Genomic DNA, 17,811 nt, shown 5'->3' on the forward strand with positions numbered 1-17,811 from the left:
CTAGCACGCTAGCTTTCTGACGTCGATTAACAAATAATGTCATCTTGTGCAAATATACTCTTACAAGATTAATACAACATCATCACAACAACATCAGTATCATCAACATGCATGATTTAACTAGAAATGATAAATAAACTTACGTTTCTGCATGAACGCACACAGCTTTAAAGTTTGGATGCTCCCCGTGACCCAGCGCGTGCAGTGTATAAAGCGTATACCATGCATCACTTTATAATAGTAATGTGAAATATCTTGAGTAAAAACAGACACAAAATATATATAAGGCCATAAACATACCTGAGGTTTGGCATGTCACGGATCCATCCTGATTTTCTGGTTGCAGACAATACTTGAATAAAAAAATTAACACTCTCAAGCGCCATCCACGGAAATGGTCGAGCACGAGGAAAAACACGAAGAATTCACCATTCGTTTAAAAAACATAAATGAATAAACAACTTTCTTCTAATTCTACAGTTCATTAATGTGGTATCTACAGTGTTTAGTTTAAGTGTCGCCAGCGCATTGTTATAATGCGAGAGCGATGTACCTCTCCGCTGACAGTTGGAATCCCAGTCCCTTTTCTCTTGCAAAACAGGAGATATTACAAAACTCACAGATATTACATGTTTGCGCTCAAACTTTGACCTGCATGCGATGCAAGACGTGCAACATTATAGCACCCACCGACAGAAACATACAGTGGCGCAAATGAACGAATGTTTAACAATTTGCAGAGCATATATATTATATATATATCAGTACAGTAGGCATAAATCTAAGTAAATCAACTAACATTAGTAGTAAAGAAGAAAGGGCCATAACCTGATACTGAGTTTCACAGTTCATTAATGTTCATTAACTTAATAGTTATTCCTCCTGAAGCTGAATTAGTAGTTACTTACTTACTTCAGGAGGCATGACTGAATTGATTAGTTACTGATTAACTAATAGTTACTTAACACAATTAAAAAACGCTATGACATACTGATTAGTTAACACATATTCCTTAGTAGTTAATAGTAGTTACTTAAGTGTTAATGAAGAACTACCGATTAATTCTGCAGTAATTCCTTATTAGTTATGCAGTAAGTACGATACAGTATTCTAAAGTGTTACCGAAAAATCTCCCCCTCTGCTTGTGACAAAATGTCTCTGCACAGTGGGAGAGGCCACGGGTCTTCGTACTAGGGCTTGTATGGACTAGTCGAGTAGTTGAGATCAACTACTTCAACCACTAGTCGGCGCTGTCGGAAACAATCGACTACTCGAGCGTGCATTAACCATAAATGAATTTAAACAGAGAGAGATGCGTCACAATATTGTAAGTCTTTCCGTTTTAAACATTTTAAACCAAGAAGGGGCTCCCTTCCAATAGATATCACACAAGAAGCAACGTGCAAACTTTGCGCAAGAGTTATGCCGGTGAAAGCTCGGTCAGTAGGCTATTCAAAGTGAAAGTAAAAAATGACTGAGCTGTCTGACGCTGCATTAACGGACCAAATTCTCTCAGAGACGGATTTCAACATAATATGCTGATAACGGTATAAAATGTCTTAATGTATTCCATTATTTTTCTTGTGGCCCGTATATAGTGAAACCTTGTGTTAAACAGGTTGAATTTTTTTAAGTCGGTGCTTGAAGTAGCTCTTAATTTTCATTGATGATTGCAGTCAGTGTTAGGAAATATTATAGACTATTAATCATTTTAATTATAAAATTTGATGCTTTTGACAATATCACTGGTTATCGTCGATACATGATCATCGTCTCTTGATGCAACCCGGGTTATCGTGGGTTTATTTGGCTTTAATCTGTTACATGAAAATTAAAATATGTCATAATTAATATAATGTTTTGAGAGTTTACTTATAATTGCTGCATTAGGCTATGAATTAATTACAATTATTGATAAGAACTATTTCATGCCTTTTCATTTACAGTAGCATGAACCACGAGTAGTCGAGTAACTCGAGTATTGTTTTGATAAGATATTGACTAGCAGAATTCAGTAGTCGTGCAACCCCTACTTCGTACAGCATATGTATGATCTCCGCTAGCCAATATTTCCCTGGCCACCTCTGAGCTATTAATATTAATGTCAATCCCTCCTCCCTCACTCTGTAAACTGATGGGGATATTAACGCTATCAGTGGGAACGTGTAAAGGAGAGTGCGAGGCCATTAAGAGTCGGGGGGTGAAAACTTTTGAATAGGATGAAGATGTCCACATTTTTCTAATTTTGTTTAAATATATATTTTTTTACATTTAGTACTGCCCTTCGGAAGCAACAGAAGATATTTTAATGTTTCCCGGAAGACAAATTAAATACAATTTACCTTGATCTTCAAATATCAAATGTTTTCACCCCCATCTATTAATGCATCGTGTTTCCTTCTGGAGCATCAGTGAATGTTTGAACCTTTTTTAATAGTTGAGTTTGAGTCCCTCAGTTGTCCTCAGTGTGAAAAGATGAATCTCAAAATCATTCAGTCACTGCTGGAAAGGGTTCAAATATGCAGAAGATGCTTGAAAACTGAAGAATCTGCAGGAGCTGGAGGATTTTTCTGAAGAACAGAGCTCAGTTTAACTGCTCAGAACAAACAAGAGACTCATGAACAACCATCACAAAACATAAAAACAGTCGTGGATCATCAGGTAACCACACACAGTATTGAGAATCAATGCTTCACACACTTATGAATGGGGTTATTTTAATAAATTCAGCTATGTGGATTATATGTAAACATCTTTTATGTAAAATATCTTACTCAGGGGAGTACTAAATAAAAAATAACATGCATTTTGTATTATATCCTTTATTTTGTTAAAATTATTCACATTTTCATAGATTCTGCAAGTGGTTCACATACTTTTTCTTGCAACTGTATGCTGTACATTCAATCAATAAAGCTCTTAAAGTTATTGATCAGATTTTACTGAAAAATCATGTGCACTACATTTGTAAATCTGTTTTTATGAATTCACTTAAAAGATATGATTGTTTAACTCTCAGGATGATGAATTTGAGGAGTCTGTGTTGCACTAGTGTAATGTCTTTTATTTAGTATTTTTGTATTGTTCATGATTTCCTGTCCTTTTGTAGTCTTGTACTTGGTCTTTGTAGTTTTTCTACTGCTTCCTCACCCTAATTAAGCCTAAGTGCTCCCTGTTTTCCCTTGAGTAGTCATGTATTTTAGCCCTGTGTTGGCCATTGTCTCGCATCTGCTGTTGCTTGTATTCCTGGACTTTGTGCTGTTTCCTTGTTTATCTCATGGATCATGTTTCAGCTTTCTCTTTATTAAACCACTTTTAATCTGCATATAGATAAAGCTTCCTCGCTTCATTTTTAACAGCATACTAGAGGTCATTTCTTTATGCAGAGAAGTAATGAATCTGGCTGATATGCCCATAATTAACCCAAATGATGCAACAAAAAGCCAATTACTTGTCTATTTGTTCTCTGTATTTGGAAGTCTTGCACTACTGATTACTGGGCCAAATTTGTTAATGAGCCTGATTGGTGACGTGTTTATTACCTCATGAGTTAGTTTGTTTGTTTGTTTGTTTTGTTTTTTGTTGCAAAATAAGGTAAGATACATTTCTTTCAACAAAACAGAAATTCTACCCTGTTAAACATTTTCGTAGTCAATTTAGGAAGGACACTGATGTTAACGGCTCTTTTTGTACTAAATTCACTTGTATGGGTAGTATTTTCTTTTATATTATAGCATATTTGCTTGTTTTTGATTTACTGCCATATATTAATGATTGCTATGATGTGTTATCTAAATATGCTAATGTTGTGTAAACTGCAACGCAGAATGATGTTGCATTCTGGTGTAGTAGAGATAAGATGAAATGTGTAGATGTTCATAAACTGGTTGTAACCAACCTGAAAGGGTAACAAGAAGGCACATGAGCATGAAGAAAGCATGTTGTAACCTAAAGCTGAGGTGATTCAGATGAAGACTTCAGTGAAGAAGAGGAAGAGTGGGCGTAGGTGACAAAGGAAGGACGTCCAGCTTAGTAAGCAAGAGATACAGAGACTGATAAGCCTACAACAAGAAGATTGAATCATATGTAACGGAGGCCAACTAATATAGGTTGCAACCTTTAGCCTCCTTGTTAGAGCGTCTGACTCCCATGCCTGAGACCCGGGTTTGAGGCCCGCACAGAGCGGGTCGAGTAGGACCTGGGTAGAGAGGTTACACATAGATCAAGTTATGTTTCATAGATGAAGTTGCAATGTCCCAAAAAGTAATATAAAAGTCTGAGGAGTAAAAGGCCTTCTCACATGCTGCTCACATTAAGCGTAGAAGGACACCTGATACCCTAACGAGCATCTCCAATATTGCTGGATAAAGCTAGGTTATAGAGCTTTTTAACTTAAGCTGATTTAAGTTTTATTTTATTTTATTTTGCATTAACTGCTTTGTATTGTAACCAATAAAAGAGATATTTTATTGTTACGTTTGCCTTCCGTGAGACTTTACTTATAACTTCAAACTGAGCCTCAACAAAGAACAACCACAAGGTCTTCTACGTCATTCCTGAAGGACTTCAACCTGCCGGCGGGTGAGTATCTTATGGTTTAGACTAGATTGGACTAACCTTACCTTACCTGAACAATCCTAGGGTTAAAATGTGTACTATAAAAAAATGCACAAAAATTCAAAAATCTTTGGGGGATAACACTTGAATATTTATTTAACAATAGCAAAAGTAAATTACCAATACAAGTGGCATAATTAACTTTTATGAATATCTATTGAGAAACCATGGAAAAAAGGTGAATAAAGACTGAAAGGAAGATTAGAAAAGATTATTTTGAAGAAATGTTCAGCATTTGTACTGGTTCATCTCTTTATCTAGGCAGGGGAAAATGGCGGACGCTATGCAGACGCGCTGGCAGGCAGGTCCTGTGCGTTTGCTTTCAAAACTTAATATAGTGCATAGAAAATCGCCATATTCACTACAACGGTCAGTGGTAATCTGTGTTGTAATGTTAGATCTGTTAGCGTGCACTTCTCGTGCTTGTATACTATCAAAAAAGCAAGTTTTTAGCCCTGCGCAAAGAAGTCAATACGTGTTGTACACGAGGCTTTCAAACTCTGGCTGCAACGCTCCAATGGGGAAACCAACCAGCAATCAGCCACCACCAACCGGCCGCTCTGCTGGATTGTTAAATCTTGTAATTATTTTAATTTTAGCAGGAGATGTGGAACAAAATCCTGGGCCTCTATCCTTGGAAACTATGATCCCATCATCCCAGTTGACCAGAGACAGTGCATTTATGCCACACTTACAACAAGCCGGGCTCCCTCAGCTATTAGCTGGGAATGCACCGTGGCCAATCGTGCTACTAACTCAGCCACTACAACAACAACCATTGTGGCCTCTACAGTTTTTGCCCCAGTTCTTTCAATTGAGCTGGCAACTTTTGCAACAAGAATGGTTTATTTGTTCACAGTTAATTCAACCACTATATCAGATACAATGGCTTCTGCGTTCTTCACTGCTAATGCCGCTAACACAACAACAAGCCAGCACCGTTTACTTTTACCTGCTGTCGCGCTGCTCGGCGGGATTGATCTCTGTGTCAGTGCCGATGCTGTCTGGGATGCGCACCTGGCCTGGCCGTTGGCTGGATCCGGCGACTCTTTGGAATCACGACGTGGCATTTGCTGTGCGTGGCGTCGAGAGGATGGTGGCGCGGATGGCAGTGACGGAGGGACTTGGTGCTGGTGTTCGCCCCATGATGCGCATAACAGCGGCGGAGGGTACCGCTGCATGCGCCATGGCATGGACAGCGGAGCGCGCTGAACTCAGTGAAGTGCCATTGCCAACAGGTACAGCAGAGGCCTCTCAAATCCAGCAACAGACTGATTATACTCCTAAGCTACAACAAACACTAACAACAGTAATACATAGGCATAAAAACCCTATTTTGAAAAAACACTGGTCCATTAAGCTATTTCAAACTCTTAACCAATCGAGGACAATATGGGACCCACATTATAAAAATAGAGGCCTGTTAGGTGGCCACTTGAATATACGCAGCATGACGCCAAAACGAGAACAATTGGAGCACCTTCTTATTAACTCTAATATTGATTTTTTGGGGTTAACATAAACTTGGCTTAATTCCTCATCTCCAGAAGCAGCTGTAACGCTACAAGGTTATAATGTCTATAGAAGGGACAGGCTTCAGGGAAGGGGTGGTGGTGTTTTGCTGTATGTGAAGGATGCTATAAAATGTACAGAAATTATAGTACCAGATGAAATATCAATTGAATTTATTGGAGTTAATATGTCACTTAGTGTAGAAATGTCTTTTACTGTAATATGTTTGTATCGCCCACCTTCGGCAAAAGTAGATTTTTATACTGAATTGAAGACCCTTTTAACACATTGTGACATCAACAAGGAAGTTATCCTTCTAGGAGATTTCAATGTAAATTGGGACAACAAAAGTGATAGAAAAAAGCTTAAAGAGATCACAGATTATTTTGGTTTTACACAAATCATTGATGAGGGTCATCAATGATTTGTGTAAAACCAAAATAATCTGTGATCTCTTTAAGCTAGAATAACAAGTCGTTCTAAAACACGAATAGATTTGGTGTTCTCAAACAAACCAGAAAGAATAGCTAAATCACACAATTTTTTAACTGGATTGTCGGTGTAACGATCACCGTCTGTTCCTGTCACTCCCCGGACTACACTTCCCACAATTCTCCCTGTCAGTCACATGTTCACTTCACACCTATCACCTGTTGCCACATCCACCCTAGCACACCACACTGATTACCACACCCAGCTGCAGCTCATTAACAGGACTATAAAGGACTTCCAAACACACCACCTCACCGCGAAGTATTGTTTAACTGTTGTTGCGATTCCGAGCGTTTTCCTGTATTCCCTGTCTGCCTGTTCCTTGTTGCCGTTACTGCCTGTTTCCTGTTTTTTGACCCATTGCTGCCTGTCCTGATCTTTGCCTGTCCCTTGACTACGATTCTGCCTGTTCCTCACTGTTCCTGTTTGTTCCTGTTTTGACCCTGCCTGTACGACCACTCTACTTTAATAAACGCTGCACTTGGATCTCCAGCCTGAGCCTCCCATTCGTAACAGAATACTTCGCCTCACCAAGATCCAGCAGCTACCGTGAGTGTTTCCGTCACATTCAGCATCAGCATGGACCCAGCTATATGTCTCATCCACCTTCGTCAAGGTAATAGTACCCTGGAGAACCACATTCAGAAGTTTCTGGATATTGCCCATTATGCAGACTGGCCTGACTGTGCTCTTATTGACTTCTTTTGTGATGGCATTAATCAACCCCTTCAGAATAAACTTAGACAAGAGGGACCGCATTCATCACTTACCTGCTTTCTGGATTATGCGTTATTGACTGTTGGCTCTCCGTTTACTGTGGGTGTCGCGGAGAAATGCGACACTTCACTGAATCACGTAATGGCCGCCGCGCCAATGGACACTCACAAAATGGCGGCTATCATCACAACAACACCAGTCTATGTCCCAGCTGATCTCCATGAGCAACGTCACGTCTCCGCTGATCACCCAGAGCAACGTCACGTTTCCGCTGATCGCCCAGAGCAACGTCACGCCTTCGCTGATCGCCCAGAGCAACGTCACGCCTTCGCTGATCGCCCAGAGCAACGTCACACCTTCGTTGATCGCCCAGAGCAACGTCACGCCTTCGCTGATCGCCCAGAGCACCGTCACGGCGCCGCTGATCGCCCAGAGCAACGTTACGCCTTCGTTGATCGCCCAGAGCAATGTCACGTCGCCGCTGATCGCCCAGAGCCACGTCACGTCTCTAAATCAGTCAGAAAGCGGAGAGGATTACGTTCCAGTGTGGCTGATCCTCCACTGACCTCAGCACGAGCGGCTGGCATTCTCAAGCCTCTACCGGACGCTTCGCACCCAAGCCAGCCGGACGCTTCGCACCCCAGCCAGCCGGCCGCTTCGCTCTCAAGCCCGGTGGCCGCTTCGCTCTCAAGTTCATCTATTGCAACGCTCTCAAGTTCGTCTATTGCAACGCTCTCAAGTTCGTCTATTGCAACGCTCTCAAGTTCGTCTATTGCAACGCTCTCAAGTTCGTCTATTGCAACGCTCTCAAGTTCGCCTATTGCAACGGTCTCAAGTTCGCCTATTGCAACGGTCTCAAGTTCGCCTATTGCAACGGTCTCAAGTTCGCCTATTGCAACGCTCTCAAGTTCGCCTATTGCAACGCTCTCAAGTTCGCCTATTGCAACGCTCTCAAGTTCGCCTATTGCAACGCTCTCAAGTTCGCCTATTGCAACGCTCTCAAGTTCGCCTATTGCAACGCTCTCAAGTTCGCCGGTTGCAACGCACTCAAGCTCACCGGTTGCCATGGACTCAAGCGCCCTGGACGCGATGGACAAGATGGCTGCTTTGCCAGTGCCTACGGGCAAGATGGCCGCCCCTTCGGTGCTCAAGGAGGTAGGGGGCGTTCCAGCCATGGAGTCCACCCCAGAACCCGCTTCAGCCAGTGAGTCTGCTCCAGAAACCGCTCCAGTCGGTGAACCATCGCCTCATCCTCGGAAGAGGAGGAGGAGGAGGAAGAAGGCTCCTTCTGTTCTTCCCCCTCTTACGTCCAAGCGTCTTGTCCTGCCGGCGCCACCTGTGCTCCTCGCTCTGCCGGCGCCACCTGTGCTCCTCGCCCTGCCGGCGCCACCTGTGCTCCTCGCCCTGCCGGCGCCACCTGTGCTCCTCGCCCTGCCGGCGCCACCTGTGCTCCTCGCCCTGCCGGCGCCACCTGTGCTCCTCGCCCTGCCGGCGCCACCTGTGCTCCTCGCCCTGCCGGCGCCACCTGTGCTCCTCGCCCTGCCGGCGCCACCTGTGCTCCTCGCCCTGCCGGCGCCACCTGTGCTCCTCGCCCTGCCGGCGCCACCTGTGCTCCTCGCCCTGCCGGCGCCACCTGTGCTCCTCGCCCTGCCGGCGCCACCTGTGCTCCTCGCCCTGCCGGCGCCACCTGTGCTCCTCGCCCTGCCGGCGCCACCTGTGCTTCTTGCCCTGCCGGCGCCACCTGTGCTTCTTGCCCTGCCGGCGCCACCTGTGCTTCTTGCCCTGCCGGCGCCATCCACGCTTCTAGCCCTGCCGGCGCCATCCACGCTTCTAGCCCTGCCGGCGCCATCCACGCTTCTAGCCCTGCCGGCGCCATCCACGCTTCCAGCCCTGCCGGCGCCACTCAGGAGTCTTGCCCTGACGGCTTCACCCACACGCCTGGCCCTGCCGCCGCCACCCGAACCCCTTGCCCACGAACCTGCGACGGGCCCCGCTGAAATCCCCAAGAACTTTTTGGGGGGGGCAGTATACCTAGGGGTGGGGAGTTTGTGGGTGGGAACCCTGCACGGCCGCGGTCATCAGCGGTCCCTGAACTGCCGTGGCCGCCCTTGCCACCTGACCTGCCGTGGCCGCCCTTGCCACCTGACCTGCCGTGGCCGCCCTTGCCACCTGACCTGCCGTGGCCGCCCTTGCCACCTGACCTGCCGTGGCCGCCCTTGCCACCTGACCTGCCGTGGCCGCCCTTGCCACCTGACCTGCCGTGGCCGCCCTTGCCACCTGACCTGCCGTGGCCGCCCTTGCCACCTGACCTGCCGTGGCCGCTTGAGCCACCTGACCTGCCGTGGCCGCCTGAGCCACCTGACCTGCCGTGGCCGCCTGAGCCACCTGACCTGCCGTGGCCGCCTGAAGCACCTGACCCGCCAGGGTGGTCGAGTTCCTGGAACCTGCATTGGGGACCCTGTTCATGTCCGCATACCAGTCCCCAATGCACCCACCCCCCCTCCCTAGCTGTTCCATTTACGTCGCGAGGACGCGCCTTCCGGGAGGGGGGCGTTATGTAACGATCACCGTCTGTTCCTGTCACTCCCCGGACTACACTTCCCACAATTCTCCCTGTCAGTCACATGTTCACTTCACACCTATCACCTGTTGCCACATCCACCCTAGCACACCACACTGATTACCACACCCAGCTGCAGCTCATTAACAGGACTATAAAGGACTTCCAAACACACCACCTCACCGCGAAGTATTGTTTAACTGTTGTTGCAATTCCGAGCGTTTTCCTGTATTCCCTGTCTGCCTGTTCCTTGTTGCCGTTACTGCCTGTTTCCTGTTTTTTGACCCATTGCTGCCTGTCCTGATCTTTGCCTGTCCCTTGACTACGATTCTGCCTGTTCCTCACTGTTCCTGTTTGTTCCTGTTTTGACCCTGCCTGTACGACCACTCTACTTTAATAAACGCTGCACTTGGATCTCCAGCCTGAGCCTCCCATTCGTAACAGTCGGACCATAATGCAATTTTTATTTCCAGAAAACTTACTAAGAAACGATTTAATCTCAAGAGTTATAATACTAAACAAAACTTCATACCAAAGAATCAAGAACAATATTTATTTACAGCTTTGAATAACCTTGATTGGTCAGAAATGACTCTGTGTAATGACCTTGATAAATGCTGTGATCTCTTATATTCTTCAGTTAAAGATGTTTGTACACACTTTTTAAAAAGGGGAAATTCTAAAAAGCGAGTTTATTCCTTGCCCTGGATTAATAGTGAATGCAAACAACTTATGGTACACAGAGATAAATTACTTAAAAAAGCTCTAAAATCAGGCCTAACAACTGATAGATTAAAATTTGCCTCAGCGAGAAACAAGGTTACTCGAGCTCTACGAATGGCAAAAGCAAACTTTTTTATGGCCATGATAGGTGCAAAAGGAAACTGTAAATTAGTCTGGGAAAATATTAATAAATTGATTGGCAAACAAACAAAACATAGCGTAAAAGGCCTTGAACTTAAATTTAATAATGAATTGGTATCTGAACCTGTTGTCCTCGCAACTAGATTAAATTAATATTTTTTAAATGCTATAAATGAAATTACACAACATTTTGTAAATCCTTCAAACACTCAAGCTTTATGTAATGATGGACTTCTAATCAATTACTTAGATGGTAACGTCTTACCTCAGTCTGTAGCAAGGCTTGATATTAAAGGAATCGAAGAAAAAGAAGTGTTGAATATAATCTCCACATTAAGAAACTCCAACCCAGCCAGCAATGAAACGTGGGGCCCAGATGGGTTAACTACGGGTTCCATGGGTACTGTGTGGGCATGGGCTTTGGCTGGGTGAAATCAGCAGGTCCCATGTAGGTTTTGTAGTACGAGTCCCACATAGGAAGCCCATATGAGCTGATTACATGGGCCCCATAAGGGACAGGCATGGGCCAAGTGGACATGGGTTTGAACTGGGAATGCACATATAGGTCCTGCATAGAATTTTTATGGGTCAAGTGGGCATGGGTTTGAACTGGGAAAACATATATGGGTCGTGCATGATATATTTATGGGCCAAGTTGGCATGGGTTTGAACTGGGAACACATATATGGGTCTTATATATATTTATACAACAGTTCTGTCTGGTTCTCGAATCTGATTGGCTGATAGCCATGCGATATTTCAGCGATATCAGCACTCCTCCTACCTTTTCACCGTTTGTATCACTCCGCTTGAAGTGACCGTCATGGCGGCCGACCAAATCAACCGCAAGCTTTACAAATACTACTTGTTGTACCACAAACTGCAGTTTTAATAGTTTTTAGGCAATAATGTAGTTGTTTAGACCTGAAATATGTGACTCATATTTAATAACAGCGCCTATTTTACAACTTGTTTTGACGTTTTCGGAGATGTGAGCTCCAGGGCGTCAGCGGCCGTTCAGTGCTTCTGTAACTGCCGAGAACAGCTTAATCTCGGCCAGTGACTCGTGGATTTGCCACTGGCTCTTATAGTGGTTAAACATGAGACATTATTCAATTTGAGTACATAGAACAGGCAATCTTTGGTCTTTATTAATCTATTATTTGTTCCAGAGCAAGTCGAATTGTGCTATGTTAAATTTGATAATAAACGACGTTATGTTACATCATTATATATAGGCTAGCATATTGGCTTCAACTAGACGGGACATATCAGACGAAGACTCTTCTCCGCTCTTCAAATACGTAAAACATTAAACTTTATAAACATAGGGTTTTTTTAGTAAAGAAAACGCTTTACAATATTTTTTTCTAACATCAGATCTTTATTTACCTTTGCATTGCACAGAGATGTCCAAACTGCGTGCACACTTCATTCACGAGGGGATGCGGATTAATGTAATGAAGTTTGATTGACAGTTTGAGGATCCAATGGAGTTAAGAGGTTTTGTCACAAGCTCTTTAAAATCCTTTTTCATTCCTTAAATATTTGTAAAACCCACATACAAGCGTAAATGTTTTTTGTTTTGTTTTTGTTTTTTGTAAATAACTAGTGCTTTTTGTTTAATCCAGTAATATGGATTGAGTGAAAGTTACATTAATACGCCATTAGATGGCGGCAACACTTTACAGGAGGAATGAGTCAGTGAAGCACAAGAGACTTTTAAATTGAAAGGAACTTTTGCAAGTTGTTTTTAGTGCTGTAGTGTTATACAAAGATCGCTTTCCTCAGAGGACATTCAAACGGACTTTTATAATGGATATAATATTATGGACATCGACTTGAAGAATGAATGTAATGCAATACACTGTGTGCAGAATTATTAGGCAAGTTGATTTTCTGATCATATTTTTTTTCCAAGCACATTTTACCAATTCCAATCCACATCAATCTTAATAACTACTATTAGAAGGACGCAATACTAATGTAATACTAGAAATTGCAAAGTTAAAGCATGACCATTGGACAGTGAAATGCTCATTGGGTCAGCGGGGTCATACAAAAACAGCTGGAGAAGCAAAGACACATGTTAACTGCAAAAGAATTAAGAATTAAGGTGAAGAATTAAGTGTGAAACCATCAGGAACCCTTTAGTCTCCAGCGCCACCATTTCCCAGAACTGAAACCTACCTGGAGTCTCCAGGAGTGTGAGGTGTCAGGATCTCAGAGACTTAGGTTAGCTAAAGAATCCAAAAAAATTACCCTCTCTTAATAAGAATCACAAGCTGAAGTGTTATAAAATACATGAAGACTGGGTTTTTATAGGCCTCATAGACAGACAGCTTGAGAGTGACTCCTGAAGGACCAGCACCACATCCTCTTGTACCACTGTGTGAAGAATTTATTTTCCAGAATACGGCAGTAAGTTTTGGAAGATCATTTAGTCCATCTCTGCAAGATGGACATTTCAGGATAAGAGATGGACTAAAAGTGAACTCCCACACCTTACTGCCAGATTCTGGAAGATAAATTCTTCAAACAGTGGTACAAGAGGATGTGGTGCTGGTCCTTCAGGAGTCACTCTCAAGCTGTCTGTCTATGAGGCCTATAAAAACCCAGTCTTCATGTACTTTATAACACTTCAGCTTGTGATTCTTATTAAGAGAGGGTAATTTTTTAGGATTCTTTAGCTAACCTAAGTCTCTGAGATCCTGACACCTCGCACTTCTGGAGACTCCAGGTAGGTTTCAGTACTGGGAAATGGTGCCGCTGGAGATTAAATGGTTCCTGATGGTTTCACACTTAATTCTTCACCTTAATTCTTAATTATTTTGAAGTTAACATGTGTCTTTTCTTTTCCACCTGTTTTTGTATGACCCTCTCTTTTTGCCTGTAAAATAAAACCTGCCTAATAATTCTGCACACCTGAATATAAGGCATTTTTCATTTCCAGCCTTCATGAACAATTAAATATCACTTATAAATTATTAAAAACAATATTAATAGTAGTTATTAAGATTGATGTGGATTGGAATTGGTAAAATGTGCTTGGAAAAAAAATATGATCAGAAAATCAACTTGCCTAATAATTCTGCACACAGTGTATACTGTATTGTGTTTGCTTTCAAACATGTATTTTACAGGATCTTCCTTCAATTTTTTTCTATAATCTCTAGACCTTTCAGCTGATTTCTTGGGAGCCATTCTGGTTAAAAATTAAGAAAAAATAGTTTTAGGAAGTAAGGCATCTCATTTAAGTTTCATTGTAAAATAACACTATTACGCTTCTTTAACTTAATTTATAAACACATAATATGATATAGATAGTGACACAGAACATGTCATTACCACCATCACTTGTCATTACCATCACAACAAGTTGTGTGTTGGTAATGACGTGTTGCGGTAATGACATTTTTTTGTTTTTCAGGAAAAAAAGATGCTAGGTCATGGATTTGCTAACATCACTCAACAGCTAGTACAAAAAGAACTTTAAATACACATAAATCATGTGAATATATACATATATTTATCAAAATATTGCTGCTACAGCATTTATGGTAATGATGACGCTGAATAAGTCTACTCCATGATCAGAAGGAATTCATGATTAAATTACTTACTTTGTCAGACATCAAATGTCACTGTTCTTCCATGGCTGACATGTGCTCCCCTGCTGGTCTTCATTTCCATGGTTACGGCATAAACAAGTCTTACCCTCAAAAAAATCCTTGTTGTAATCATAGACTGTCGCGGTAATGACAGTATTGTTGTGGACAATACTAAATTGTTAAAAATATTCACAAATTGCACAGATATGAACCCAAATTATGCATCAAGTGCCTTTTTAAGTTACTGTTTAAACATATATTGTGATTTTTTAATGAACTGATAACATTTTATCACATTTTCAGAGCAGACAAGTTTTAAAGTCTGGGTTGGGGACAAGGCTTGAGTAGCCAAATATTAGTGATGAAAACATTTTTAAACATGGAAATCATACTGATTTTAGTGTATAACATTTTTTGGTGGTGCAATAAATATTATTTGAAATAACTAAACTATTTATTTTATAATATATTATTTTTAACATGAATGTATAATCTGGGGACATAAAAGTTCCCCTAATTGAAGAATCACCCATATATATTTGTTTCAACCTTCATATACTTAAAATATATTTAAATATGTATTTCAGGGGCAGGAAAAATATATTTATATATGAAAATATATTTCAGGGCGCAAGAAAATACATTTCCAATCTTACAGTCGACAATGCAAATGTGCGTGGAAGAAAGCCTTGCGAACAAAACTATCCATTATGTTTGAAGAATTTTGAAAAACATGAATTTCCACATATTTTCCACATTGACACTTTGTTCACATATCTTCCCAAAAAATACCTGTGTAATAGTGATCATGGCACCTCACAAATGTGTGTTTTAGTCTATTACTTATTAATTAATTCATTTATTTATTAATTTAATTGTAATTTATTGTCAGTGTAATATAGCGTTTAGATCTACATCAAATACGAATAAATAGATTAATAAAATCGCTAGATGTACAATGTTAACTGTGACGTAATTTGAATGGGAAACCACTAGCAACGCTCACAGACTTTTGGAGTACTGCGCATGCGTGTCATTTTGAACTGTAACGGTCGTCAGTCAACCGGGAGTTTTCGGAGTAAAAGGTAAGAGCTAACGTTATAACTTTATTTTTAGTCGTCATTTTTCACATATGTAATGTTCATTGCTACTTTGAATGTATAATGTTTTATTGTCAAGGTTTTTTTTTTACTTTAATTGTAAAATTAATGCCCCGTTTGTTTATTTGCTCACATGAGACGCATTTGATATTTTCAGATTTCCGTTTTACAGTTAGTTGTTTTTAATTTGGAAACTAGTGAAAACTAACGTTACACACAAAAAATGTTTAATATTTTTTTTTAAATTTCATCTGTAGAGTGTTTGGGAGACCGTGCTGCCTGCTGTTGTCGATCTATGATGCTCCTGTCACTGATAGTGGCCTGTAACCAGTGGTGTAGTCGGGGCGATACGCACGCATACGCCGTATGCTTACTTTTTGCTCAGGGCTGTTTGCGTATTACGACTTCTAAGGATCAGTATTTGCGTATACCCACTTGTTTTTGCTTCGAAAGTCCATAAAATAATGTCCTGTTATCTTCTCCTTTAACTGTGTGTCCAATGCTTTTGTGTAAACTCGCGATTCTTTGTTGTAATTGGTGCATGAGCACTTCTGTCATTCTACCTTTTTCCGCTCATCATCGGCTAAAAACCAGGCTTCACAGTGCGTGTTCGCGCTGCAGTGAGAGACTCCAATCAAAGCCGCTCGGTGTTTTGAGCGGCGCATTGAGCGCAGTTCTCTCACTGCAGCGGTCTCGGCGTGAGAAATATGGTGGTGAGGAAATAAGACTATTCATTAATTATATAGGCTACATCATGCGTTCAGAGCTTTTATAAGCGCTAAGTTCCCGTACAAACTGTAAAGACCATCAGCGCAAATTAAGCCTTGTTTATTTAATGCATTTGTGCGCGAATCAGAAGCGAAACATACTAGGCTGCTACTATGAATCTTATTAAGCTCCAAAAGTGTGAAAAGATTTCCACGAGCCATCCCGACACTGATGATAAAATGTGCGATCCATTTGAATTCTATTGAGAGTTAAACACTTTATAACGCTATAGAGAAAGTCAAACGTGATCTAGACTGATGGACAAAATGAACAAAAGACTGAAAAGAGGACGACAAATCTTGCCCCAACAATTATTAGGGAGCTTTTTAAACTATTCATGACCCTCCCTTATTAGAATTTATATAGTTTTATAGTAATTATGGTAAATTTGGCTAACTTGTAGAATTTATAACCTATTAAGGGAATTCACTAGATTTATATTAAATCTGTGACATCTTGTTTCTATAGGCTATGTGTATAGGCTATTTTTCATAACAAATGCTTTTATAATGGAAAATGATAGTTTGACTTCTTATAACACAATGAAGTAGAAAATTCTGTCAAACTGATACGCTTATATAGTAATAAATAATATAAAACTGAGTTTACAGAGGTTACCGGGGAAACAGCTCTATTTCTGCTGCTCCATAAGCGCCACCTACTGACAGAGAGTGGTTTAAATTTTCATTCAGCCTGATTACTGTTTTTGTTTGTGACCACATTTTTATAATGTTAATAAATTAGATTTCGAATAATTGGCTTTTTTAACACCCTTTTGAATAAAATGAAACTTTAATTTCAGATATCACTTTTCACAGTGAATATAATTCCGAAGCAACATGTTTAAATAATAGTCAAATTGTAAAGCATTAAAAATGTCAACCAATTTTAGAATGCACTGTATTTATTTGTTTTAATGAAGCATGTTACTAGTGAACAACAACATAAAGTACAATTACTTGTGTTTTTGGTTTTTTTTGGGGGGGGGGGGGGGGTAATAGTACACCACTTATTTTTTTAGGACTACACCACTGCCTGTAACGTAAGTCTTTTTTTTTTTTTTTTGGCTAAATTTAATGTTTTACTAAACTTGTTAAGTAGGCACACGTTATTTTCTCGTTATTAAAGTTCAGGCATATGCTGGTTTGGCATTAATGGCATTTCATACGCTCAATTTTTCTACTATTATTATTATCATTATTAATATAGCCTTACTATCCCAGCCAGCAATGACATGTGGGGCCCAGATGAGGGCTTCATGGGCGGCAAATGTGGGCCCCATTATGGGCTTGCACCCGGGATCCACATTGGGGCAAGCCGTGGAAGCCCAGACGTACTAAAAGTGGGACCTGTAAGGGTACTGCATGGGTCCTAACTGGGCAATTCATGTCAGACCCATTTGGGCCCCACCTGGCCAAAGGGGTCCAAAGTGGGCTTTGCAACATGGCTATACGGATGGGCTTTAAATGGGATCTGTAAGAGTCTTATGTGGGTCCTAACTGGGCAATTCATGCCAAACCCATTTGGGCCCCACCTGCCCAAAGGGGTTTAAAGTGGGCTTGCACCCGGG

General features: G+C 41.5%; 1 protein-coding gene across 1 annotated transcript in view; it reads left to right on the forward strand.

Annotated features, from left to right (window-relative positions):
- The first annotated feature begins 3,348 nt into the window (after window positions 1-3,348).
- Window positions 3,349-17,811, forward strand: part of LOC137024763 (membrane-spanning 4-domains subfamily A member 15-like) — a 39,356-nt gene continuing 24,893 nt past the window's right edge. Inside the window, exon 1 of the mRNA XM_067392632.1 lies at window positions 3,349-3,369. The gene's annotated coding sequence lies outside the window, so the exon portion shown is untranslated. The remainder of the gene's footprint in view (window positions 3,370-17,811) is intronic.

The sequence above is a fragment of the Chanodichthys erythropterus genome, chromosome 8 (assembly GCF_024489055.1).
Source record: "Chanodichthys erythropterus isolate Z2021 chromosome 8, ASM2448905v1, whole genome shotgun sequence".
Lineage (NCBI taxonomy): Eukaryota > Metazoa > Chordata > Actinopteri > Cypriniformes > Xenocyprididae > Chanodichthys > Chanodichthys erythropterus.